We start from the raw sequence: 19,711 nt of genomic DNA, 5'->3' as shown, positions 1-19,711 counted from the left end.
CCATGAAGGACTGGGGTACACCATGAAGGACTGGGGTACACCACTAAGGGCTGGGGGCACACCATGAAGGACTGGGGTACACCATGAAGGGCTGGGAGTACACCATGAAGGACTGGAGTACACCATGAAGGACTGGAGTACACCATGAAGGGCTGGGAGTACACCATGAAAGGACTGGGGGTACACCATGAAAGGACTGGGGGTACACCATGAAAGGACTGGGGGTACACCATGAAGGACTAGGGGCACACCATGAAGGACTAGGGGCACACCATGAAGGACTGGGGGGTACATGAAGGACTGGGGTACACCATGAAAGACTGGGGGACACCATGAAGGACTGGGGGTACAACATGAAGGACTGGGGTACACCATGAAGGACTGGGGTACAACACAAAGGGCTGGGGTACACCATGAAAGACTGGGGTACACCATGAAGGACTGGGGTACACCATGAAGAACTTGGGGGTACACCGTCAACCACCCAAACAAAGTCAGAATAGAAACTCAAGGGGAGCTCAGGGGTTAACAGGTAGGGTGAACTGGAATTCTTCAGACGTGATAAGATAATGGAAAAGAGATTAAGGTCAAATATTAAATAAAGTCTCAAACGTCAAGATAATAAATTTTCAGAATGAAATCCAAGCCCCAAGCCTAACAGATATCTGAGTAATTATTGTTTAGGGGAACAGAGATAACTTTGGGAATTAACAAAGATTTTCACAAGAAGAAAAGAATTTAGACTTGATCCTACATGCAGTAAAATGTCACTGAGCAATGGAATCGTGGCAGACTATCTCAGGGAACGTATTACATTTCAGGAATATTAATCTGGAAACATCCATTGGTAAGAGCCTGACAGTGAGAGCAGGAAGTCTAATTTCACATTAGAACATATATTTGATAACCTCAAAGAGCAAAAACATAAACGGGCTTCACAATTAAAATTCCAAGTAGAGAAAATCATGCTAAAAAAAAAAAAATCAAATATCCAGATTAGCCTGGCATATGGCGCCACTAGATGAGGAGGCAGGATTTTCCTGAAAGTCTTAACTGGCTTTTTTCAAAGAGAAATGAATTTGGTAAGTGGTACCTTAGACTAGAAGATGCCTGAATACTTTAGTAGATTAAATATTTTACCATACAAATATCACTTTAGAACACACTGCTAAATATTTCACGCAATGTTTTAACGTGCATGAACGGTCATTTAAACACACACACAAAAGGGCGCCAGATCTAGCACGGCCTGTTAACTGGGCGATAAACAAGTCATCGCCTTAATATACAGGGCTGTTAGTCACTGGAAATTGGGCATAATGTCACTCACCCCACAATCCAATCTGCTGAAAATCAAATCACAATTGCTCTAATTATGGGCCAACATTTCATTTGTTTCACAACTAGTGCCTAATCAGTAATCAAGCAGTCCTGTGGAAGGGATGACTTCATCACAAGGTAACCTAATTAACTTCATTGCCAACTAAGTTTTTCTTTCTTTTTAAGTTTAAACAACGCTGGTTGGGGCCTGACTCTGTCAGTAAAGAACCCACCAGGGAAGCACAAAGATCGAAGTTTGCTCCTCTGTGAGTGGCCTGACATCCCAGTGCTGGGAGGGTGGACACACGAGGGCCCTTGGGTTTTTTGGCCAGTCAGTGCGGTTCTAGGTTCAGTAAGGGAGCCTATCTCAAAAAATAAGGTGGGGAGCACCTGAAGAAAACACCAGACATTAACCTCTGTGGAAGTGCATGCACACACATTCACACACATACACATTCACACACACCTCTATTCCCCCCCCACACACACACACGGATTTTAAACAACTGACTTACCAGTTTAAGCATTAGGAAATTTCATTTTATAAAAATCACTGAATGGGGAGGAAGGACCATCAAGAAGAGGCGGCACAGAAGAGCAAAGCACCATGGGAGGGGAATGAACCAGAACAACTGTAATGGCATACATGCATGACAACGCTATAATAAACCTCTACTTTATGTGCAACACTTGAAAACTATTTTAAATAAAGAATAACACTATGAACTAAATCCGTGCCTCCACTTGGCAGCAACAGTTTTTTCTCCTAACCACGTTATTTAAATATTTCCCAGGAACAGGCTGCGTGGGCAAACCAGGAAGTGAAACCAGATATGATCACAATGTAAGAGCTGAGGGCAATGAAAGACACGTTGGAATTAGTTGTAGTGCTATTAAAATTTCATTTAAAAGTCCATTCCCTTGGCAACATCAATGTAATCAGAGCAACACTAAGCGGGACTTCAAGAGGTAAGTCTTCAATTTGTTGTCCAGTGACTGATCTAATCTTTTATGCAAATGTATTTTCCTGTGGTGGGACTGGCCAATATGAAACACAAGTGACTCACCCAGCCCTGCTGAGTGGAGAGCAGGGGAAGCAATGCTTTCCATGCTGGTAAATGTGCTCATAAAACCATGGCAATCCGTAATGACTGGCTTTGCTCCTTAGCTAACAGGTCCTAGTCCCCTGAGCTGTTCCACTGGGATCCTACTGGATCTTTTAGTCTACTGTAAAGTCTAAACTTCTATGCAGTCAGCCAGGCACAGTAAGAAAGCACGAGGATTCCATTGTGCAAGGTATTGTTGAACAAAACTCTCTTCCGTAGGTTCTCCTGACAGGAATATGAAAAAGCACCATCATTTCTTGGTCTTTGCAATCACGATACTTATTCTGGGAGATTGGGCATGCACGAAAGAGGGCCTAGGAAAACCAGAGGAATTCTCACTCGCTGATTTACTTTCTTCTGGCTTCAAGCAGGGTCGAGTAAGTTTAAATACATGAAGCGCAACATTTTTTGAACATTCCTTAGCAACCTAAGTAAGTTAGATCCCCAGTGACCCACACCCGTAGTAGCCTCTGTCAGTCACTGCAAAAAACCAAAGGAAACATGAGTACCCCTCCACCCCCACACACAAAGCAAGCCCATCACTGCTACAAATGTGAATAAAATCTAAAAGAGAGGGACACCTGGATAAAGCAAGCAGCAACTAACAAACCAATCTAAGTGTGCGTGTCTATGGGCACACGCATGTGAAGTATGCAAATCACATGGGAGTGTGTGTTCAGTAAGCACCTGGTAGACTACTCTGCCAGGACACGGCCACCCCTAAGAAGCTGAGCCTGGCCTACTGCCCTTGTGTTAAGAGAGACTGAAGAGCCTGAGCCAAGCTTTGACGGACATGCTTTATCTGTAGACACGTGGGAAGGATGAGTGCTGAAGCAGGCCAGGGGCGTGTGACACGGCTTAGTGTGCCAAGGGGCTTGCTGCCAAGCCTGAGGACCTGAGTTCAAGCCCTGGGTCCCCCATGGCAGGAGGAGAAAAACAACTCCTGGAAGTTGTCCTCTGCCCCCACATGTGTACCATGGCACACACCCACACCTACACAAGTGTATACACACACATACACACACACACATACATACCCACACCCACACATGTGCATACACACCCCATACACACACGTGCATACACACACATACCCTCCCACATGTGCATACACACACATACCCACACCCACACACGTGCATGCACACCCACACACACACATGTGCATACACACACACACGTGCATGCACACACACATACCTACACCCACACACTTTTGTGCATGCACATGCACACACGTTTTTTTTTTAGAGACGCACACCAGCCCCTTAGACGACCTTCCCTCTAGATACCCTCTCCTGTCTCTGTTACTCCCTCCATCAACATTATACTTTCATTTTAGAGCCTCATAGTCTAGAGTTGTTTTGCTTCAATTCTTTTGACGAGAGAATTTGTTGAGCATTTGCTGAATTGCGGGCTAAAGGCGACAAGGAAGCAAATTGATCTTATGTCTCTCCTTACAAGACCCCAAAAGGTCAGGGCAGATGGGAAACGCAAGTGAGAAAGGAAAAGGGAAATAGATGAGGCACAGATGATTAATTTTGAACCCAGAAGACTCCTAACTACACGGAGTCCTCTTTTCTTGAGCAGTTATGTAAACCATGCCCTTGACTTTAAGAATGTCAGCTCGGAGAGAAAACGCAATTTCAGCTGGAACTTGGGGGTAGAGTGTGCATGCATAAGGTCCTGAGTTTGATTCCCAGCCATGAAGGAAGAAGATGGAAGACACGTGGCTAGGGAAGAATGTGAGCCCACTCCAGACACTGAGTACGGAATACAGATTTGTCCTGCGTTTTGTTTCTGTTCTCATACAGGGTCTCAAGTGGCCCAGCCTGGATTGACACTCACTTGGCAGCCAAAGCTGACCCTGAATTTCTGACCCTCCTGCCTCCATCTCTCAAGAGTTGTGATTACAGAATTGGCCACCATGCCAATTCTAAGCACAGTGTTTTCCCAACCATCCGGAGCAGAGTCCTGGCGGACGATGTACCCCTAGTCTTTAGGGGTGTACAGGGGCTAGAGGAGAAGATGCTCCAGGTGGGAAGAATGAGGTGGCGTGGTCCTGAGTAAGGAAATGTGTCCTGGGGTGATATCCCTGTGAATAAATACAGCAGTGAGGACATTTGGGGCTTCAGATTCCAGAATAAAGCACACGACTGACTTGGCTTTAAAAAGATAATCACAGAATCTGGAAGAATGAAGCAATATTTTAAGAAATACTGAAAGTACAAGAAGTGCTTTGGTCAGAGGAGAAGTGAGGAGAGCAAGGGGTCAGGAACCCACAGAGACAATTTAAATGAAAAGGTGCGAGGGTCTGGACGGGGAGTGTGATGAGAAAGAACAGAAATGGACTGAGGAGGGATGAGGAGGGACCCTTGGCTGGGAATGGCCATCTAAAGTGGGAGTCAATGAGTACTGCTGTTTCATGTCAGATCAAGAGTAATTAACATAACTGAGGGTTCTGCCTTAGGGTTTGGCTACCTAGCTTTTAACTGAAAAGTGCTAACAGAATATTGCTGGCAAGAGGGAAGTACACACAGGAAAGGCAGTAAGCCCAGCCAGTGGTCCACAGGATAACTAAGGCAGGCTGAGAAGAGGGCATCGCAGAGGCAGCTGATGGGCCAGTGGTCCACGGGATAACTAAGGAGGGCTGAGAAGAGGGCATCGCAGAGGCAGCTGATGGGCCAGTGGTCCACGGGATAACTAAGGAGGGCTGAGAAGAGGGCATCGCAGCAAACCTACTATCCACACATTCATACATTTTCCATCAGATTTTCCCTGATGGGAGTGGGCTCTGCAGTTTTTCAGGATTCAACACAAGGTCTTGGTGAAACTCTAGCTATGAAAGAGAGCCAGGCTGCAAGGACAGATGACAAGCCTGATCTGGGCCACAGGGCTAGCAGTGGAGGAGACTGAGTGCCGTGCCTGCATGAGTTGTAAAAGGCGAAGTTTGCACAGCCTGTGGACTTTCAAGATACAAAGGATTAACAGGGAGATAGAAAAGGCAATCAGAGCCCAGGGCAGGGGTGTGTGTGTGTGTGTGTGTGTGTGTGTGTGTGTGTGTGTGTGTATGTATGTGTGTGTGTGTGTGTGTGTGAGAGAGAGAGGAGAGAGAGAGAGGAGAGAGAGAGAGAGAGAGAGAGAGAGAGAGAGAGAGAGAGAGAGAGAGAGAGAGAGAGAGAGAGAATGCATTTGTTAGGCTATTCACTTCTACTAAAGGCTCTGGGATGTTGAGATATAAAATCCTGAACTTGGTAATGTGTAAAAAGTACATTAAAAAAAACAAATGTAGCCTCCTCCATAAAACAACCCATTTACAAGAGTGCTCTCTACAGAATTATATTTAAAGACAGTCAACTTAATTTTATTTATGACAACTTAGTAGAATAAGACATAAAGTTGGCTTATTGCTTATATTGTGGTACACACATGTAATTCTAGCAGGTGGGAAATAGATACCAGGAAATCATAGGCTCCAGACTAGCCTGGGCTACATAGTAAGGCCCTGTATGATTAAAAAACAACTCCCTCAACTCCAAACATATATTACAGAATGCACGCGTGCGCGCACACTCCCACCCACCCACACACACACACACACACAGAGATTGTTCTACAAAGCACTTCTGCCCGGCTGCCTGGCTGGAGGCAAGCAGGAGGATTGGACTAATCAAGACTTGCTTCTGAGTGACGCCCAGCATCCCCACTGCAGATGCTTACTGCCTCCCTGATTGTGAACTGCCATAAAAGCCTGCAAGGATACACTTTTCATTTTACTTCAGTATAAAAAAAAGTTGGCTTCTCTCAAACCACACTGACTAGCGTGTTCTAAATTACTGGTCATAGAAAAAGTGAACATATTTAGTTCATTGACATCAAGAGTAACAAGAATTTTAGAAGTGTTGTTTTCTGTTTTTATAAGTATCAACATCCTTTGACAGCTCTGAGCTGGAGACCATATCCTTGGACAATGTAGTTTTGAAGTGCTTGTTTCCTTCTGCTGCACAGAATATGTCTGTGATTTGTACACTTGATGCTTATTTACTCTGTGTGCTGTCTCCATCTGCTAGAGGGTGTGCCCCAGGAGCATGGATTCTCTCTGTGGAAATCACTGAGAGTTTCTCACCACCAAGCCCAGACAATAAATATTTGGTGGGATAAATCACAGCCCTGTGCACGTTTCACTTTAAGGACTGATCATGTGTTTTCTTGAGCAATCATGTCACAATCGCCAACTTAATTTTGAACTATGGCTCCTGTCTATCTCCCCTAAGGAAACTCCTCCGGGAACAGACCAAGGCTGCCAGGGTCTCCAGGTGACTTCTCTGCCCACCTCTGAGTGAGGTGTTGCAGATCCTCCTCACCTGCTGCCCTATTCTGGTTTCTGGGTTTCCCCTCTCACATCCTGTTCGCAGCGTGTGCTCCAGTTCACATTTCCTTTTGGTATTTTGACCCCAAGTACCTGAGTTTAACATCTGCTGTTTTCATTGTTTGGAACTTTTGATGATTAAACCTGGTGAACCATCTAAGCCGGTCTTTCTCCACAGAACAGCCAGTACATGGCATTAAAAGGAGACATTCTAGCCGCCCTTTCCTGACAAGGCCATTGTTATTCTTTGTCCCCACCACGAGGCCCAACCAGTGCCCTGGTTGATGTGATAATCAATGACCAACTCAGTGTAATCTTTTTCTGGTCAACTAGATTAAGCTTGTATGAACTATTGCATAATCAAATCCAGGAAGAAAGTATTCGACTCCAAACGCATATTGAGAATGATACGAAAACTCCAAACTTATAAAAGGACGCATTGTACTTAAGTAACTGATGTTACAACTTTTCCATTTGATACTGCAACACACGTTAGAAAAAGTATTGTGACGCTTGCTTTATGACATGTAGACAGCACAGAATGTGGGCTGCAACTTTTTAAGCCATTAAATTACGGTTATTTTAATTCACTGGCCAGTAATTCCAGGCCCATCTAGCATATGCGTGAGGTAGCATGCAGGGAGGTGCCGGAGACTCGCCAGTTGACAGCTCTCCTTTCGTGAGTGATGACTCAAATCTGCTAGCCTGAAAATAAATCGGAAGGGCACACAGCTGGCATATAGCTGTAAGCAGCCTACTGAGCAATAACGTGACTCCTTCCGCTATTTGTACGCATGGCTTTGCAAGCAGGATTGCAAGCCAGTGAGAGCATCACTCCTCTGCACTGAGAGGCTTTCACGTCCTGGGACACCTCCACTGGGTTCCTTTGCCTTCACGGGTACCATAAACTGCAAAGTGACTTCTTGATTTTACTTAACGAGAAACTGATCTTTAAAGTCAATGATCTGCATGAACCACTTACAAAATAAGGGCTCCAAAATTTGAGAAACGTTTACTCAAGGCACTTCACTAGCAAGACATAAGGGCCAGACACGCGCAGGGCCAGAACTGGGCGCCTGACCACTGAGTTCAGGAGGCTTGCTTTGCTCTCAGGGTAACTAACACACCTTAATTGATGTTGTAACTTTTTATTATGGGAAATTCTAACCACACAGCAAAGCACAGTGAGCCCACACCAGAGCCCATGTGCCCACTGCAATGTAATAATCACAGCACCCGCCCCCGCTGGGTCACCTGAATGACAGTCTAGACACGGCTCACATCTCATTTCCATGTACCTTAAGTAGACTCTTAAAAATATAACTCAAACATCATAAACACACCCACTGGTTTGCTACAGATAACTAATCTGAAACAAACAAAAGGCCTGACTTTGGAATCCTTACTATATTACATGGTGTAAAATATTCCTAGTAAGGCTAGTTTCAAACCACTAATGAAAGTGCAGTTGAGATGTACATACAAATGTGTCAACCTTATATAATATTTCCACTCTGCAGAAAGACTGGGCATGAGATTGTGTGTGTGTGTGTGTGTGTGTGTGTGTGTGTGTGTGTGTGTGTGTGTGCGCGCGCGTGCATGATATGCATGTTTATCTGTCCATGTATATACCTGCCTATGTATGTACATGCATCTCATGGAGGCAAAAGGTCCGTGTCAGATGTATCCTATCGCTTTCCACCTTAGACAAGCTCTCCCACTAAACCTGGAGCTTGCTCACTCATCTGGAATAGCTGGCCAGTAAGGCTCTCGGATCCTGTCTCCACCTCCCTAGCGCTGGGATCCCAGGCATGCACAGTGTACCGTGTTTACATGGTGCTGGGATCTGACTCAGGTCTTTGTGCTAAAACTTGACGCAGTTATGTCCTCAGTCTCAGACACAGAGATTCTCCAGAGCACAGGCAGTTTGCAAATTATAGTAAAACTGGGAAGTGATGAATGCATACTACTTTTAATACTTCATAAATTTTTATAATCTACCTTTCCTAATTTTTAAAAAAAATTATGTGTATGGGTGTTTTGCCTGCATATATGTCTGTGCACCATGTGCCCAAGGTCAGAAGAAGGCAGTTCACCCCCTGGAACTGGAGTTACAGATGGTTGTGAACTGCCATGTGGGTGCTGGGAATCGAACCTGGGTCCTATGGAAGATCAGCCAGCGTTCTTAACCACTGAGCCATCTCTCCAGCCCTATAACTTAGTGTTTTAATGATTAACAAGTGGCTTGCAAAATTCCCAACAACTTAGGAAATTATTGTTATAAGCCGGTGCATGGTAGCATTAACATGCCCGACTCACAGTGAAATAACTAGTAATTCTTGTCTGGATTCCTCTGCTGTCTCCATCCTCTCCCCCTCTGAGGTGGAGGATTTAAGCAGGAAAAGGAAATCTGCTTCGGGAAGCTGCACCAAGGTGGAGGCGTTCTACCTGGCTGGATGGTGCTTCCTGTTATAACAGCCTGCTCTTCCCCGCTTCTGGGGGGCGAAATGAGATGCCCTCCTGAATGCCCAACTTCTATCACCAGGGAATTACAGCCATGCCTTTATCTTTTGTTGTCCATTCTCAAGTCTCCGAGAAAAAGCATTTGCAAAGCAGGGGGAGGAGGACCTTGGAAGAGGGAAAAATACATCCGTTCTGAGCCCACGAGCACAAGCCATTAATGGATTCTAAGCTAAAGAAGATGGGCTGATGTGACTTTGCAAATTTCAGTCATTGTGTTTGCCTTTCAGAACCCACCACAGTGCACCAGGCATGGTGGGGTAAATGCAGGTGGTAAAGCTGAAATGACCTCCAGCCAGGATGAGGATGCCACACGACCCCACCTTGAGCTTACTACATTCAAGCAAAGCTCCAAGGTCCAACCAACCATTTTTATATTTTTTTTTCTTTTAAAAACTGTACTAGGAAGGGTCATAACAATAAAGTACGAAACTAGAAGGATCCCCCATGTGCTTTCCATGTAGTGATCAGCTCCTGCCAACGCCCACGCCCACTTCGCTTTCCAGCAAATGCCGAGCAGATGATATGCACGTCATCCACGATCACTCTAGCTCCGCACACCTCGTCTCCATCTTTCAAAATCCTATGGTGCTCCTTCCTCAGTATTTCCACTGATCTTTTGGTGAGGGCTCTTTGGGACATCCACTTGATCGCTGGCCTGCTGTTTTTAAATTGGACATTCACAATGTCTCTGACTTAAAAGGCAGGAAACCTCCCTGATTATACATGTACTGCAAGATGTAATTATTAGTTAGGGAAGAGATCAATGGACAATTAGATTTTACAAAGTTTGCTGACATTTGGCATGTTTTTACGTAACATACTGACTGCTGACTTCCTTGTGTGAACACGGCATTGGGAAACCACACACCACTTGGGTAGGCAGACAGTATGATGGAGAGGAAAAGGGACTAACGAGCTCAGGGGCCTGCGTTTACGTCTTTCTCCTCTGGGTTTGTACTGTGCAGGGTATACTGGGTGGGTCCTCTGAGCCTACCCTTAAAAACAGGACAGCAGCTGCCATTCTCCTTCCTGAAGCTGTCATAATCCACTGTGATTGTGCCTCTAAGGGTGGCTTTGAAATGGAAGCATACCACTCCCTGTAAATGCAGAAATGATTGGCCGTATCACTATGCAACAAAGAAATCTATTGCTTTGGCCCTGAATTCGGGAAGAGAATAAATTAAAACTCTCAAAAGGAGAAAAAGGGAGAGAGGAAAGGTGCAGAGAATGGATGGTCGTCATAACTAACAAAACAGGCCAGCGGGATGTAAGGGTGATGCCGTGTGTCCCATCATGTTAGACTGGACAGACCGAAGGACGGCTGGCAGGGTTGCTATCATGGCAAAGGAGCTCTGAAACATTCCTGCTGTATTAAATAATGAAATTAAAAGGCAGGACTCGACACGCGATATCCTCTTCCAATAAGGCTGCAGAACAATTTAGTGAAACGGTTATTATTCCGAGTTTACACTCCCCCAAGACACTCTCGAAGACTCCACCTTCTCAATGTTGATTCTGCTTTACCAAAGCCAAAGGATCACTTACGATCAAACGACAAACATCTATCACATCACACCAGACACCACCGACATCACAAAGGAACTGAGGTCTCGCCCTGCTCCAGGAGAAAGGAGGAGAGCTGGATTTACCCAGAAAATACCATTCTGTCTACAAACCACACCACTGTTCCATGGGAGAGCAGCAAAGAGTCTTAGCCTATGTAGCACATGTTCTGGGATATTATCAACATTACTGTAAGTTTTATTACAAGAACACGACAATTACAGTGAACAAGTTTGTATTTTTAAAAATCTCTGAATAATCTAGGGCAACCCTGGGAAGGATTTTTATCAATTTGAGACCTTAATACGACTTTGCAATAGTCGATGAAAACAACAGCTGCTGAGCCTGGTAAATCCAAATGAGATTATCAGGTCAAAATCACAGAAACACACAGAACATTTCAGACCCCAGCACAGGGGCAATGCAACACCAAAATAAAAATCTCACCAGGGAAGGAAGCATTTTGTTTAAAAAGAATTTTTTTTTTTTTAATGATTTGACCATAGTATGTAACAACTCTGAGAATTTACTGGAGAGGAAAGACAGAAAAGATGTACTGAGAACTTAACTTCCTTTCTTCACGCTTCCAGAGGAACTCTACAGCACACTGTCCCTGCATAACCCAACATTCTATTCTCCACATGCACACAGAGATTTTAAACAACTTGCTTGCTTTCTCAAAAGTAAGGTCATCATAGAATCAACTTTCTTTGCACAGACTGTTAAGTAATGAGACTGGCAAAGTCACGAACTTTGCTACCTCTCAAGTTCACTGTAAAAAGGCCAAAGTTTAAGATATCTAACAAGTAAAATGAAAAAAAATTATTTTTTTTTACTTTCCAAATGTATGTTTCTTTGAATATCTTGAGTACTGACACCCATGGAGACCAATTAGCACCAAACACTTCTCAAGGCTATTTATAAATCTCCATATCTCAATGTATGCACTGATAATAAATGGCCAATAAATAGAAAATGTTCTAATTTTTTCATCTGTGGGACAATGTCGAAATTCATGGGCTATTCTGCTCTGATCCTGGGACCAATTAATAATTTTTTCTATGATTAGAGAGATGGTTCAGCAGTTAAGAACACTTGTTACTCTTGCAAATTACCCAGGTTTGCTTCCTAGAATCCACATGGTGGCTCACAACCATCCACAACTCTAGTTCTGGAGGATCTAACACCTGATTCTGATTTCTGCAGACACCAGGCATGTACGCAGTACATTTACATGCAGGCAAAACACATGAAATAAAATCAATAAGTCTGAAAATCTTTAAAAAGAACCCATAAATCCAATGCATCTGTATTCTTCCTTTTCAGTCAACAACCACGGAAGTCTAATTTCACAGCAGGAACTTGGTTCTACTTTCACATCAACACAAAAGTCAACTGAAGCCTAGTTACTGAACTGACACATGTCCATCAAAAGACAGAGATTTCCCTACTATCTGTTCCCAGGAAGACAGATGATAGATGTCCCGTGTGAGGATCCAGCCCTAGGAAGCTGCTGAGGGGAGGCAGAAATCATGGATAAACTTGGTGCAGTCAAAGCATCAGAACATTTCATGAGAAAACGATAAAATGTGGGAACCCCAGTGTTTCGTACCAGCTGATGTAATGTTGACAACAGCCCCAGGGGGTTTCTTACAGATCAGACAGAACATAGCACCGTGACTGACTTTACCCTCCACAACCAGTAACCGTGACAGAGTATAACTGACACCCATGTGACCACTGAAAAGACCAGAATCAGCACCTCAGGTTCCAGACGGAGGACGATGGCAGAGGGACGGCTCTGTGACCCTGAGAGTCACAGGAGCTGCAGAGGAGGAGAGAGCTGAGCCACTGTGAGGACCATGCCCAAGAGTTCACAAGCTTGCCCAAGCAGAGGTCTCTTCTCTCCAGAACCTGGCCTAAAGGTGGGCATGGGTTCAAGGACCAGACTCAACCTGGAAGCCACGAAAACAAGGCATGTCAAAGCCAATATCTTTGTTCAGTCCGTCTCTCTGGTATACATCGGTGTCTGGCTTTATACCCAAGCTTCAAATGTCCCTGAAATGTTATTATAACAATAAGGGTTACTGTTAGACTGCATTCCACAAATTTAGATGATTATCAATATCAGGAAAGTAGTTACTGAAATTATCCATGGTCAACTCGCTATCGTTTAGGTACCTACCTATCTCCGGCTGCCTTCCAAGTCCCCAAGTAGCCAAAGACAACACTGAATTTTGCTTCCTATCTCCACTTCCAAGAGTGGTGGGCACGTGCCACACCACAGCTTACCAAGTGAGAGACCCAGGGCTCTGTAAAACTGACCTATATTCTCAACCTGTTTTTGTTTGAGGCGGGGCCTCATATAGCCCAGATAGGCCTGGAATTCCGTATGTGGCCGAAGATTAACACCTTGAACCCATAATCCTTCTGCCTCTACTTCTCATGTGTTGGAATTACAGGCATGGACTACTATACCAACTTCAAAGTACCAGTGAAAGAGTTCTGGTACTGCCAACCCTTTTTATTCAAGTCAGTATCCAAATCAGCAACTTTAGACACACAGTCCAGTCGATGGCCACACGGAGGCTGAAAATGAGCTCTCCCCGATCCTACCACCGTCGACCTTAGCATTAGCCAAGATAGGCAGCCTCTCAGGATGCCAGCTTCATCATTAATCAAAACAGAAATAATTCCTGCTGGCCTAGTTTCTACTTCCACACTGATGACAACATCAAAGCCATGACATCTCCCTCCACCCACAAGGTGTCAGGGAATGGTGGCCTATGACAGAAGAGACTCCTCACAAATACAGCCATTAAGCCTACCACTCTTGCCCAGTCTCTTCGCTCCTGGAAGACAACGAGCCATGGGGACCGCAGACCTTCCTCATCTCAGCAAATCTCACCCACGCAGGAGTCTATTCTCCCCACAGAACTAACTCCGCTCACTTCCTTCAGACCTCTCCCATTGACGGTGAGAAGACATGCACTTGGAAAATAGCGTTAACATTTGAGGACGTGGTGGAGAACCTACTCCATTCCACCTCTGAAAGGTGACAAAATGTGAGAGTTACACTAACAATGGCAAATGTCAGCAAGCGCAGCTCACCAGTAATCACAACAGGGTCCTTCCGGTAAAAGCCAACAGTCAATCTTAGGTTTCCCCCCTCAGATTTCTTTGATATTAGTCTCTTCTGCTCCATCTCATCTGGATCTCGAAAGATGATTTCCCTTACCTCCAGTACAGCCACATGCCAGTGTTGCTTGTCTAAACAAACCTGGTGTCACTTTCTGCTTCTTTTGTGTCCTTGGACCATTCTTTGGAAAGCCATGTGCTGGGCACAGGGTTAAAAAGGAGTTTCCAGTAGGGAGGTGGTAGCTCATGCCTTTAATCCCAGCACGTGAGAGGCAGGTGGATCTCTTAGTTTGAGGCCAGCCTGGTCTACAGAGAGTTCCAGGACACCCAGGGCTACACAGAGAAACTGTGTCTCAAAAAAAAAAAAAAAAAAAACAAAACAAAACAAAAAAAAACAAACCAAACCAAACAAACAAACAAACAAACAAATAAAAAAGGAGTTTCCAAGCCCAGCTCAGGCCGAGCCTGGGCCGGAGTCAGCATGGACACCCAGATGCCGCTCCTGTGCGCTCTCTCCTCCCCTTCAAGCTACAAAGGGGAAAGCTAGCTTGGGCAAGTGGATGCACTGTAAGGTGTGTTAGAAATGTAGTGTGCCACTGACTCCAGACACACCTTCAGGTCATTGTTAGAGCCATCACAGCAGCTAAGGAAATCGGCGAATACAAGGTCACTGGGTGAAGAGAAGAGCCGGACAGGCAAGGAAGCAAGAATGGAAGGGAGTTCCAGTCCCCTTGTCACAGAGCAGCAGGCTCTTACAGCAATTCCCGCACGAGTCTTAAGTGTGGCTCAAGAGTAATAATGTTACTGTGTCATTCTGGGTTTGGCATTCCTAACGCTCTTGCTTCTGGCAGTGTTCCTGGTAATTAATTTTTGTTACACAGAAGCATTTATATTGCCATTGCACTTTCATTTTCATTCCCAAGCAACCAAGCTGGTAAAATGTATCTGTGGTTTGGTCTGCAATGGATGAACCATGACTTTATCATCTAAAACACAGCATTAAATTATTTCATGTTGTATGTACCACCTAAACAAACAAAAATATAAGCAATACAAAATTTAAAACAATAAGATAGATTTAAAAACAGTTGTTTAGAATTGAGCAACTACGTCATTTTGCTTAATACGTGGGTAGTTTATGAGCACCCTGGGAATACCATCCTTAAAGATGCAATGTATAAAGAACGAATATGAATGTAGGTTAAAAATGAAGTGTGGACAGCTACTGAGTCTTACAGAAATCACACATTTTCACAAAATCTAGAGACTCATTGTAATTTTAAAGCAAGCATAAATTTAGCATGAATTAATTGAGTGCATTTAAAAACTTCAGGGGTAAGGAGCAAAATACCATAAACTATTAGTCTTTGGGGCTGCTTTTTATGAAGTTAGAGGAAAATTTGATGAAAGCCAAGTACCTTGAACAGGGGACATCCTAAGCAGGTAGCTCTCCATTCAAAGATTAGGTTGAGGAAAATGTAAAGTTTATGACTGGTACGCATTAAAAACTCCCCAAATACGAACGTCTGTACTGTAGACTCTTCACAGACTTCCGTGGGTCATTCTCCACCCTCATTAATCCTGGGGAGGGAAAGGACAAAGGGCATCAGTCCACAGCCCAGCGTCTCTTCCAGTGGGTTGCTCCAGTCTGCGCCCCCCCCCCCCCCCCCGCCCCCCGTGACGACGCCTATTACATATGCCATGATCTCCATTCTGACTGTGCTCATCACCATGGCAACAAGGCACACAAATGAAAAAGTAGGCTAGAGATTCCAAACTCTCGGGGTGGAAGTGAGGATGGGAAAGGGGCCTCTGGTTCATTATGAGAGAAAAGGTTAGAGCTTCTTCTGTCAGAGTGGTCTATGCGTTAAAGGGTGAGTCCAGTGGGAAAAGTAGGCTTTGTTGCCATTAAATCAACAACAGAAAATTATGAAATTTAGTAAACGCAGGCCAGGTGTAGTGGTGCATGCCTTTAGCACTCTGGAGGCAGAGGCAGGTGGATCTCTGAAGCCAGCCTGGTCCACATGGTGATTCCAAGACAGCCAGGGCTATGTAGAAACCCTGTCTGAAAGAGAGAAACAGACAGACAGACATAGAGACAGATAGACAGAGACAGAGAGAGAGAGACAGAAAGAGAGAAGTTCAGCAAATGCCACTGTTTATAGGAGGTAGAATGATAAACATCTTGGATTATAAAGCTAACTGAGTTTTACTAAAAATTTTGAATATGTAAATGAGAATGTTTAACTGCTACCCACTTTTGGAAATTCCACACTGAGCCAAGGGTGTGGACAATGACAACCTCTAACTTTTGGTTATGTCATAGATCTGAAAGAGCACAGACATCTGCTAAGGAAGTGTGGCTGAGGCGATAAGCCACATGATGAGCACTTTCTAGACAAGCTTATCTTCCATGCTCCTCTATAAAATGTGCCCAGAGGAAATTCCTGGGTGGGGGTGGCATTTGTGTCCCTGGGCGGAAGGAAGCCACTGTGTCTGCTCGAAGAGGGAGGTGGCTTTCTCCATGGCCTGCTCCTCTCCCGTCTACACGCTCAGATCTTCTAACCCTACCGCTCTGTTCCTTTAAAATCGGAAGAAGCCCCTTGTCCTTAAGAAACACTCTTAGCAGCCGGGCGGTGGTGGATCCCAGCACTCAGGAGGTGGAGGCAGGTGGGTCTCTATGAGTTTGAGGCCAGCCTGGGCTACAGAGTGAGTTCTAGGACAGCCAAGACTACACAGAATAACTGTCTTGAAAAACTAAAACAAAATAACTACAACACTCTCTTCAAGATTTCCATCTCCCTGGGGTGTTTTTTGTTTTGTTTTTTCCTTTCTGATCATCATCTTGAGTTCTTGTTCATCCTTTTCTGGGACATGTGAATACTTGTGATTTATTTATATTTCTCCAAGAAAGCACTGGCAGGTTGAAGGAAGCTCAGACTCGCTCCTCTGTGTGGATATTCATCTCACCCCTGTTCATGTTGACTCCACCCTCCTGAACCAATCTCTTCCCAGACGCCTAACCTTCGGGGTTAAGGTCTCACTTGTGAATTCTGGGAGCCAAGGATCTTAGATATTTCTAATCCAATCAAGGTGACACTCAAAAAACAAGCCATTACAAGATCACCATGAGCATTGTGAATGTAAATGCTTAAAAAAAAATTTTTTTTTTTGAGACAGGCTTTCCCTGTGTTCTGGCTGTCCTGGAACTTGCTCTGCAAATGAGGCTGGCCTTGAACTCACAGTGATGTACCTGCCTCTGCCTCCTGAGTGCTGGGATTAAAGGCGTGAACTACCATGCCCAAGTTATAAATGCTTTAATACAAGTGACAGAAATATAATCAGTGATGCTCCTGAAATCCAGGACAGATTTGCTCCAAGTTGTTGAGAGAAGGAGTTGGGATCAGGTGCCAAGTGTCTTCTCCCAGAGGCTAGAGCGTCCAGGAGCCCAGACAAGCCCAAGAAAGGCCCCACTCACAAATCACACTCAGTCCTTGTTGTGGTTTGAATGTAACTGTCCCCATAGTCTCATAAGGAGTGGCACTATTAGGAGGTGTGGCTTTGTTGGAGGAAGTGTGTCACTGTGGGGGTGGGCTTTGAGGTTTCCTGTGCTCAAGGACACCACTCAGCGTCTCAGCTGACTTCCTGTTGCCTGCAAGATGTAGGACTCTCAGCTTTTACTCCAGCACCACGTCTGCCTGCACGTCACCTGAACTGTAAGCCAGCCCCAATGAAATGTTTTCTTTATAAGAGTTGCTGTGGTCATGGTGTCTCTTCACAGCAATAGCAGCCCTGACTAAGACAGTTCTCTATGCTTGCATTACTCCATAAGGAAAACGCCCTGGGTCTCTGCAGGGCCCATACACTTTCACAGGTCGTAGCTAATAACCTCTTTCCGAGAAAAAATTTAACATTCTTGATAAAATGTTCATCTTTCCCCCTTTAAATAGGATTAAGATCTATACTCTTAGAGACCTGGCCTGGTGACGCAGGCCTTTAGTCCTAGCACTCAGGAGACAGAGGTAGACACATCTCTTAAGTTCAAGGCAAGCCTGGTCTACATAGTGAGTTCCAGGGCCAACTATTATAGAAACCAATCAACTGTTGACCCAGCTGACTGCCGGCTAAGTATCTGGTGATTTTTTTAGCCACAGTTCTGTTCTGGGAGTTTGCTCCTATGTTTTAAATGGATGTAGTAATACTTTGGTATCCAATTTTTATCTCCAGTGGGGATATTCCAAAGAATGACAGTCTGAACTATTCTCGTCTCTTTTGAAAGCTCAAACTTTTAAGTCACCCCTTCAGCTGACCCTGAAAGCTGATAGCTGATTTGATTAAGGTTTTTATTTTTAAGTATCCAAACCACTGCTCTTCAAAGCGGGTATAAGGTTGGGGAGTCACTTTTGTAGGGAGAGGTATTCTGACAGGATCCATCTCCAGAGAGTTAACCTTTGCCTGAAATGATCTCTGTCACTGGCAGCCTGGTGTGGGGTGTCCCCCACCCCTAAACTATTTTCTTTATTTCTCTTTTCAGATCCGCCATTTTCCCACATTACAAAAGAAGGGCAAGCCTTGTTCTCAGCAGTCAGCTCGTTTGCCTTGCCTTGGGGGTACAGTTTTCAGGTCACTGAGCAAAGCGTCATTTTGAAATCCCCTAGGGTTACAGGTGTTGAGGAAATGAAAGGACTCGGTGACCAAGAAGCAAGTGCTCTGACTCTGGGGGAGCGTTGCCATTTCTCGGTCTGGAGCAGCGTGAAGGAGGGCCTACTCTATTAGCTCAGGAAGACAAGGCTGGGCCCGCCCCATCAATCACTAGATAACCTGTGAGGAGCACTCAGCAGTTTAAGAGAGAGTGGATTGTACTGCTCTGCTCCCTCCTCTCAGGGAAGATTTCTTAAGCATTTGATTAGATATTCTTATGTGGGCAGTAAGCAGTATTTACCACATGCAAATAAGCTTCTAAGTCCTCCACATATCCACATATGAAGGGATGGTTTTCTAACATAAATTTCATCTGTGTTGTGTGTGAGTGTATGAGTGTGTGTGTTAGTGTGAGCGTGTGAGCGTGTGAGTGTATGAGTGTGTGAGTGTGTGACCATGCACCAGGGCGCATATGTGGAAGTCAGAGGATAACTTGGGAGTCTCTCCTTCCACCCTGTTGGTTCTGGGGATCAAACTCAGGTTTGGTGGTAGATACGTTTATCCACTGAGCCATCCCGCCAGCTCAATCATCAATGTTTTAATAGGCTTGATGTTGTTAGTTGTATACAAGTAAAATAGCTCAACTTTTAAATGTTCTGTAGTATTTAAAGCTTAGTTGTGATAAGTTGTGAAATACGTTAGATTTACTGTGTTGGTAAAAAGGTGTCAAAAGAATATGACGGGCTAACCACGGTAACACTTCTAAACACATGCGTGTTACACCCAGATCGAGCTTCAGAGAAAATGAGTTTCATGATCAAAACAACTACTTTTGTAGTAAATGCTTAAAATACTTTTTAAATAAGCAGTGATGGACACCAAGCCACTTTGGTATTTAATTTAGCTTCTATTGGGAATATTTAAGTTATTCTTTTTTTTTAAAAAAAAAAAATCAATGTATCATCGGAAATGTCCTATTTTTACTTATAAAGTAATGATGAAAAATGTTAGATTCTGCTGGATGGTGGTGGCGCACACCTTTAATCCCAGC

General features: G+C 44.5%; 1 protein-coding gene and 1 long non-coding RNA gene across 12 annotated transcripts in view; one reads left to right on the top strand and one right to left on the bottom strand.

Moving 5' to 3' along the window:
- Positions 1 to 19,711, bottom strand: part of Lrrc8b (leucine rich repeat containing 8 VRAC subunit B) — an 87,613-nt gene that overhangs the window by 55,641 nt on the left and 12,261 nt on the right. For 9 of the 11 annotated variants that reach the window (XR_013043075.1, XR_013043076.1, XR_013043077.1 and 6 more), the window contains exon 2: positions 15,438 to 15,600. The exons of the other annotated variants lie outside the window; for them this stretch is intronic. The gene's annotated coding sequence lies outside the window, so the exon portion shown is untranslated. The remainder of the gene's footprint in view (positions 1 to 15,437; positions 15,601 to 19,711) is intronic. 11 annotated transcript variants of the gene reach the window in all.
- LOC121820989 (uncharacterized) lies at positions 15,752 to 19,196 on the top strand. Its single transcript, XR_013043078.1, has 3 exons — positions 15,752 to 15,893; positions 16,930 to 17,162; positions 18,554 to 19,196. It is a non-coding gene; the product is annotated as an uncharacterized LOC121820989 (long non-coding RNA).

The sequence above is a fragment of the Peromyscus maniculatus genome, chromosome 10 (assembly GCF_049852395.1).
Source record: "Peromyscus maniculatus bairdii isolate BWxNUB_F1_BW_parent chromosome 10, HU_Pman_BW_mat_3.1, whole genome shotgun sequence".
NCBI classification, from domain to species: Eukaryota; Metazoa; Chordata; class Mammalia; order Rodentia; family Cricetidae; genus Peromyscus; species Peromyscus maniculatus.
This window is presented reverse-complemented; position numbering and strand designations above follow the sequence as displayed.